This window comes from Bison bison, unplaced genomic scaffold, assembly GCF_000754665.1.
Source record: "Bison bison bison isolate TAMUID 2011002044 unplaced genomic scaffold, Bison_UMD1.0 scf7180017864384, whole genome shotgun sequence".
Taxonomy (NCBI): domain Eukaryota; kingdom Metazoa; phylum Chordata; class Mammalia; order Artiodactyla; family Bovidae; genus Bison; species Bison bison.
Window position 1 is genome coordinate 9,447,308 of NW_011494956.1, and position 8,384 is coordinate 9,455,691.

Genomic DNA, 8,384 nt, shown 5'->3' on the forward strand with positions numbered 1-8,384 from the left:
TTTCCGCACCCCCCCCTCCCCGCCCCTCAGCGGATTTATACATCTAACGCTCAAGGGAAATCCCTGCGGAAAGAACATAGAATGGAATTTGACAGTTGCCACTGGACCTCAAAGCTACGTTTTTCAAAAGGAGCCGAGGTGCCTTAGAGACTCCCCCACTTCCCCAGTGATAGCCACATGCCCTCACCCTGAAGCTGGACCACACAGAGAGAAATTCTTACTTTCAAGTAAGAACACTGTTTACTCTGCGAAAGCTGGTTCAAAAAAAGGTCCATACTCCCAATCACAACCTGAGTGCAGCGCCTGAGACCCTCCCAAAGAGGAATTTTGAAGAGCCTCTACCACCACTTGTATTTTGAAAACAAAGAGCAAAGAAGGGTTTCATTCCCCACACCCCAGCCCAGAAGTGATCTGTTGGAAAAGTTGATTGACACTAGGAAGCTCGTAAATCTTTGACTAGTTGTTAGCTTTTTTTCAAGGGAAATTTTTGCAGTGAGTAAACTGCATGAATAATAGCCTGGTATGTGAGGAGGAAGATGATTTCCTAGTCTTGAGGTTAACTGCACTGTCCTAAGAAGGAAGAAACTGTGACTTAACAGGGCAGGGTAGGGTTGTTTTCTAGGGCAACAATAGCAATCAGTCAGGCTGCCAACAAATATTTTTTGAGGGTCAGACTTTAACAATAGATACCTTCAGAGACTGCACAATGTCAAGGTGAAGACAGCCCCAGCCCTCCAGCTGGTCAGTCTGGGAGGAGATGCAGAAAAGGACAGAGGCACTGGGAGAAAAGAATTAAGATGATTAAACTGGGGAGTCAGGGAAGGCTGTCCTGGGAAATGGGCCTAGGGATGAACTGAAGATGGAGAGAGGTAGAAAGGTGCCAAGGAGCAGAAGCCACCTGTGCAAAGGCTGGGCAGCCAGAGACAATGGCCTTGGTGTGCATCTGTGGCCTAGGACTGACACTTGAAATTCTGCGTGGGTTGCCAGTGGCCTCTATGTGATTTTTACACATGTTGGAGAAAATGAACCTGCCTCCTCTTGTATGAATGTTTTGCTGTCATCTCAAAAACAATAAACCCTAAACTTAATTCCTTATCTTCATTTGCAGATCTGAGTTCACAGCCGTATTGTGTTATCTGGACTGGAAACTTAGACTCTTTTTTTGAATCCCTTATCCCCTTACAGTTTTCAGTTGCCACATACTTCTGACTCTGCTGCAATCTCTTCTCTCTCTTCCTTCCTTTCCATTCCCTGTCATTGTCCTTTTTAAAACCATCGTGTCCTCATTTGAGTAGTGTCAACGTGTTACAGTGTTTGTGTGTGTTTTCAAAAAGAAGGAGCTTATGAGACAAACTTGGGTTGGAGACTAATTCTATCACTTTTACACGTGTGACGTTTGGAAAGTTATGCAACCTTTCTGAACCTGTTTTTTAACAGTAAAATGGAAATTTCTGTCCTTATTCTTCCTTCTTCAAAGGGTGCTTCTCGGGATTAAATCATTATTGAGAATGTGTGTGTGAAGCATCTAATGGAGTATTGGGCACAAAGTAGGGTTAACTCAGTAAACTTTTAGAATAGATCTCCCATCCTCCTCCCTCCTACACACCACTTAATCTTTTTAAAACAAAAATTGGAGTTTGTCGCTTGTCTGCTCAAAAAAGCATTTCAATGGCTTCATTCATCCCTTCAGCCTGCAGCAAGCTACACTACAGGTCATAAAGAGTACTAGAAATGAAGAGTAAAGTTCAGATTCCTCGAGCGAGTCTTCAGGGTTGGTCCTGGACCAGGCCTACCTGACGCTGCATCCCTCACCACCCTGAGCCACTTTTCCAACCAGCCTGACTCTTTTAGTACGGTTCTTCCTCCTCCCTGACCAAATGCTGCCCCATCCATCTCTTTTTTTCTCTCAGAAAGAGGTTCTCTTGGACAGAGGTTCTGATTTGTACCTGTTTGTGGCATTGATCGTTTTCCACCTGGTGTTTTGTTACCTGTGTACTTGTTTATCTCTTCTTCTAGGTTCATTTTTTTTTTAACTCTCCCAATAAATATCTTTTGAATGAATGATTTGAATCATATTAGCTCAGTTATTCCTCCACTCTGCAGACTTGAAATGTTCCTGTTTGGGAAATTCTTGATTTGTATTTATTATTCCTTTTCATACCTGTCCAAATAGTTAAGATAAGAATGGGACACCTTAATAACAACCTGTAATTTTAAATTGAAGGCTAGTTTTTCAAGGTTTCTTCCTTTCTTTAAAATATTGTCTGTACAGATTCTCTTAATTTTCTGTCTTTCCACCAGTTTAACCCCAAGTGCATAGCTCTATCACTAAACTGTTTGAAAACAATTTTACATAAAGTGTAAAAGTACCCTCTTTCCCTCCCAGGCAGACATCCTATTGCAGATTTCAGAATTATCATACTATTTCACTAAAACTCAAAAACTCCATTTTTTTCTCCATCTGAAAGTATTCCTAAATTACTCTATTTCTGAATAAACATTTAAGGACATTACTATTCTTTTGCTAGTACTGGTCTGCTTTGCAGAGATTTTTAGCAAAGTCAGTGTTTCCTTAATGTAAAATATTTGGGAAATAAGGTTCTGTCAAGATTTACTCACTATGACAAGAAGCCTGTTGTATCCCCCTCCCTTAATGGCCCTTGCATTGTGTTTTAAATTCAACTACAGTTCCTCTCATTTCTTCATGATGTTTAGTAACTGGAACAATATTGCATCATACACAAACTTGCCCTTCACTTCCTTCCTCAAATTATTAATGAATGTGTTTAAAGGCCCTCACTCCTATCTCTACCCCCTCCATTCACTACTCTGCCCTTTCCTATTTCTTCACAAGTTTTTAACCCATTCAGTCATTTCGCCATAAGTTGGCTGGCATCATGGTGGCTAAAGTAGGGGAACTTATTAAGAATATGCCCTGCAGCTAGGAACTAATCCCTAAATAGAGGAGTGTTTTGAGTCAGCACCCACCAACCCATAACAGCAATATAAGGGCTACCTCCTGGCCCTGAGTTATTTATTTGCATTCTTTCTGGTGAGTCAGGGGGAAGAGAAATGTGCTTGTTTTTAATATTGAAATGTAGATCATTTCCATAGGGCTGTACACTCATTAGGCAGAATTAGTGGAGAGGCAAATTCCTTTGGTCATTGATGACTTGCTTTCCTATTCATCTCACTTGTATCTCAAGTATTATGCACTCGGTTACACTGTACAACTTGCCTCTAAATGCAACTGGCCTTTTTCTTTTTGATAAGTTACAGTGGTGAAAGGTGAAGCAATACCTTTAACATTCAGAATATTTTGCAGAATATTCAAAACGTTCTTTTAACAGTTTACCTCAAGATCAAACAGGGCCATGACAGGGATGTGTTAAAAAACACATGCCAATTTTTATCCCAAAGCCTCTAGCTCCTCCATTAAAAATATTCTCGTGTTTGCCCAGCTTCCAGAACAGGACCTTGAAGGCCAGAATGCTGGAGCATGGCACAGTCTATGCCCTTAAGCCTGCCTGACTTCAGTCACTTCTTAGCCTCCTTCCTTTTAAACTGTGATGGTATATCCACTCCGCCTCCACTGCGGACAGTGACTTTTCTTGTCATTTTATTTTTTACAAAGTCTTTACTGAATTTTTTACATTATCTTCTTCTTTTTTTTTAATGTTTTGGGTTTTGTGGCCAGGAGGCATGTGGGATCTTAACTTCCCAACAAGGATTGAACCTGAGTCCCCAGCATTGGAAGGCCAAGTCTTAAACACGGGACTGCCAGGGAAGTCCCTTCCTGTCATTTTAGACTGATACAATAATGGGTCTGAAAAGAAAACTGGAAAGTTGAACAATCATGCACTTGTCTCATCTCCTACTCTGTACTCAAGAAATTTCTGTGTTTGTCTGGGTATATTTGTCCATTCACCCTGAACACTGGAAGCATGCTCTATCCAGTTGGCAAGACCCAGAGCAGGGCCCAGCTGATTTTCATGCTCTGAAGACATAGCTAAGGTCTTCTGAGGCCAAGAACTGTGTCACTTGCCTGCTTGGTACACATTTGAGTTTGTACCTCCAGTGGTCATCAAAGAAGGATAGGACTTTTCCGCCCACTCCGCTGCTGTCCCCCATCTCACTCCAGTGTTTCTCGGGCAGCACTGCACTAGCTCTGAGCTCTGTGCTCATACTAAGCTAACACCACCAATGCGTCCCTCCAGTTGCTACCATGACAATCTACCGGGACCTTATCAGCCATGATGAGATGTTTTCCAGACATCTGTGTCTGGAGGAGTGGGGAGGATGGTCAGGAGGACAGAGGGTAACATTGATGACTGGCTCATTGGTGGAAATGCCTCCCCTGAAGGCCCAGAGGGCAAAGGAACCGAAAGTACAGTAAGTAATCATTGGTGTCGATGATTGTCATGAACCGTCCCTTCTAGGAAACCAGCTTCACAAAAGAAGCCTACAAGAAGGCCATCAAAGATTACATGAAGTCAGTCAAAGGGAAATTTGAAGAACAGAGACCAAAAGGAGTAAAACCTTTTATGACAAGGACTGCAGAACAAATCAAGCACATTCTTGCTGATTTCAAACACCATTAGCTCTTTATTGGTGAAAATGATCCAGATGGCAGGGTTGCTCTGATGGACTACCCTGAGGATGATGTGACCCCATAGATGATTTTCTTTAAAGATGGCTTAGAAATGGAAAACATTAACAAATTTGACAATGACTTTGGATCTCTCACCATGATCATAACTGACTGCTGCTTTTCATCCAGCAACACCAGGACTTAGACAAAGGAGACTGATGTCATCTTAAGCTCTTCATTTGTTTTGAAAGTTGATTTGTTTGGAGTGGAGGCATTGTTTTTGAGGGAAAAAAAAAATCATATCATGTAGGTTGTTTAAAAATACAATGCATTTAACTCAAAAAAAAAAAAAAGGTTGGGGCTGGAGACCCACCAGGCTCTACTCATGGCAGGTTAAAGATCGATGTGTCACCCACTGGCTCATCCCTCCCCAGGGCTGTGGGAGAATAATGCAGTGGGGCTTCAGTACATGATACCCTTGAGTTCTTCCAAACCCTGAGAAAGGAGACTTGGGTAGCAGTAGAAAGGAGCTGTGGAGAAGAGCCTGGCAACCCACTCCAGTATTCTTGCCTGGAGAATCCCCATGGACAGAGGAGCCTGGTGGGCTAGAGTCCACGGGATCACAAAGAGTCGGGCATGACTGAAGCGACTGAGCATACACGCACTGAAAGGCGCTGGCTACAGAACTGGCCCAAAGCTTCCTCCGGCAGCAAAGCTCAGTGGTGGAGAGATTCAATAACAAAGGAACTCTTCTGAAAAATATTTCTATTTTCCAGCAAAACACAGGAACTAATAGTGCCCTGTATTGAGCCAGTCTCTTCATATGAACCCACACAGGTTGATATGATTGTTGCTTATTATTGCTTTTGTAGTTGTAGTTATTCTGCATCTCTCAGCACAGGATGGTTTTTAAAAAGTCCCGCAGGTCAGACAGCTAGTAAATAGGATACCTGGGGCAGGAACTGATGCAGCTCTGACCACAGTGCACGTTCCCAGTCACACCACTCCAGGGTCATCCGAGGAAGATACATCTCCCACTGGGCAGTTTTCTAAGTGGTGAAAGTTTGGGAGACCCTGGTTCTGAAAGGCAGTCAGTCACTCCTGATGGTGAGAGTAACTTCTGAGCAGCTTCCATGGTGTTTTGGAGGTGAAAAAGCTGTTTGGGCATTTAATTCCAAAGCAGCAACACCAGCTCCAGAAAAGAACCCTTAGGAGAATCTTATCTGAACAAAAAAGGGAACAGGAGACAAAAATGACTCCAGAAAGAAAGGATCTGACTGGAGGAGTGCGTGCATGCTAAGTTGCTTTAGTCGTGTCCAGCTCTGTGTGACCCTATGGACCAAAGCCCAACAGGCTCCCCTGTCCATGGGATTCTCCAGGCAAGAATACTGGAGTGGGTTGCCATGCACTCTTCCAGGGGATCTTCCCAACCCAGGGAAAGAACCTGCGTCTCTTATATCTCTTGCATCGGCAGGCAAGTTCTTTACCACTAGCACCACTTGGGAAGCCCAGATGGAGGAATCAGATCAGATCAGATCAGATCAGCCGCTCAGTTGTGTCCGACCCTCTGGGACCCCATGAATCGCAGCATGCCAGGCCTCCCTGTCCATCACCAACTCCCGGAGTTCACTGAGACGGAGGAATAGGAGCTAGCAATTCCTGCCTGCACTGGCCATTTTATTGCATAAGCTGAATCCTGTGTGTACAAAACAATTTTATTTCTGATTCCAAGTGCTTTTCGCCCTGCTCTGGGTCTCCTCTTTCAGCCCGGGGTGAAGTGTCATACAGGTTCTGCTGCTTGTCTAGTCACTTTTAGTGACCCAAACTGTCTCACGACAGTAATTTAAGTGTCTAGTTCAAACTAATAATCCAAACTTCTCACTTCAGTATCAAGCCTTCTTCTCTGCCCTGATTTAGACCTGCCCCAGGCTGAATGTGAGGAGTGGGCTCACTGGAAAAGATCCCGATGATGGGAAAGAGTGAAGGCAAAAGGAGAAGGGGGCAACAGAGGATGAGTTGATTAGGTAACATCACAGACTCAGTGGACATGAATTTGAGCCAACTCTGGGAGATGGTGGAGGACAAAAGAGCCTGTTGTGCTACAGTCTACAGAGTGGCAAAGAGTTGGCTTAGTGACTGAATGACAACAGGCTGGAAGGTTGTCGAGAGGAGGGAGGATGAGTTTGACTTCTTGCCTTTTCCTGAGCTCCTTCTACACTCAGTGTGGTTGCTGACTCCTTAGGGATAGGCGGGGTCCAGGGGAAGGGGGATGGAGAATGACACGGTCTTAGATGACCTGTCCTGGCATGATGTGGCTCTGTGGCTCTCTGAGCCTGATGATGTTCAAAGCAGCCTCTTTCTTTCGTGGACCACTTAGGTGACTTTCTTGGAGATTCTGTTCTGAATCTCAATTCTGGCCATGTCTCTTCCAGCCAACAGCTGACAACTCCAAACATTTGGCCCCTAGATTTCCTCAGCACCCCTCTCTGCTAGGTCAATCCCTCTGGCACCCCCCACTTTGGATGAATCCCTTAAGAGATGTCTCTGGTCAATCCCTCCTGGGAATCGTGTGCCCTCTCAGTAGACAGAAGCTCCCTCCCACTGCACCTCATCCCAGTTTCCTCCTTCTCCCTCACTCTGAAACCTTAGGGCAGTAGCCTCAGCCTCTTGCTTTTAGATTTCTCAGATCTGTCACATTGCATCCCCCAGGTGCAATGAGGCATCACTTGGAGGTCACTTTCACTTGTCTTAATAAGAAATGCCCTCCTTATCTTTGCCCCCTAGAAGGGCGTGGAGAAATGCCATAGGCCAGATACAACTCTTTTGGGTATACTGTTCTAGCCTCTTGCTGTTATAGGCCAGAATGTGGAGACAGCCAAAGCCTGCCCACAGAATGGGTCTCCCAGACTCTTGTGGATCCTGCACAGATCTGGCCTCTCATATAAGGATGTGAGGAGGCACCCATAGTACTGTCCTGTCACACCAAGAAAGTGAGACAAGAGAGACTGATCAAGCCACTCATCACCCCCAGACTCCAAAAGAAAGTGATGGGCCTTTACAGAGACTGGCTGGGGAAGGTTTCCTAGTTCTTGGGAGGGAGTGATCCAGAGACTCTCTCTGACTTCTTATGAGGAGGATAGTCTGAAAGGATGGGACATAGGGATGATGAGCTTGATGAGGCTGGAACTCTGAGACTGACCCAGGAGGACAGCAGGTGAAGGATGCTCCCTCCAAGAGGCTGTAGGTCCAGGGGACTCTCAGCCCAAGGGCACATGGAGTCTCAGAATCTGAATGACTGGCTGTTCCTGGGGAAAGCAGAGTGAAGGCCTGAGAATGTGTATCTTCCAGGGAGACTGCAAAGGGGCATGGGGGAGGAAGGACAGATGACGTGAACCCAGGAGGTGAGTTTGCTAAGGGCTCACTCTCTAGGAATGGAGGATGCTTACTTAATAAAAAATGCACAAAACTCTGATAACTGCAAGCACCTACATCTAATTTGTTGAGTCACAAAACGTATTCTTTTAAAACACTTTGTCTTTAGATATCATTTTAGGCTCATAGATGAAAGTGAGGGTGAAAGTTATTCAATCATGTCCGACTCTTTGTGACCGTATAGACTGTGGCCCACCAGGCTCCTCTGTCCATGGAATTCTCCAGGCAAGAATACTGGAGCGGGTAGTCATTCCCTTCTCCAGGGGATCTTCCCTACCCAGGGATTGAACCTACGTCTCCTGCCTGCCTCTCCTTCATTGGCAACAGGATTCTTGACCACTTGAGCCACCTGGGCATACAT

The 8,384-nt window shown here is 44.8% G+C and overlaps 1 pseudogene; it reads left to right on the forward strand.

The window, feature by feature from the left end:
- The first annotated feature begins 4,225 nt into the window (after window positions 1-4,225).
- Window positions 4,226-4,796, forward strand: LOC105001852 (annotated as a pseudogene).
- Window positions 4,797-8,384: the final 3,588 nt, after the last annotated feature.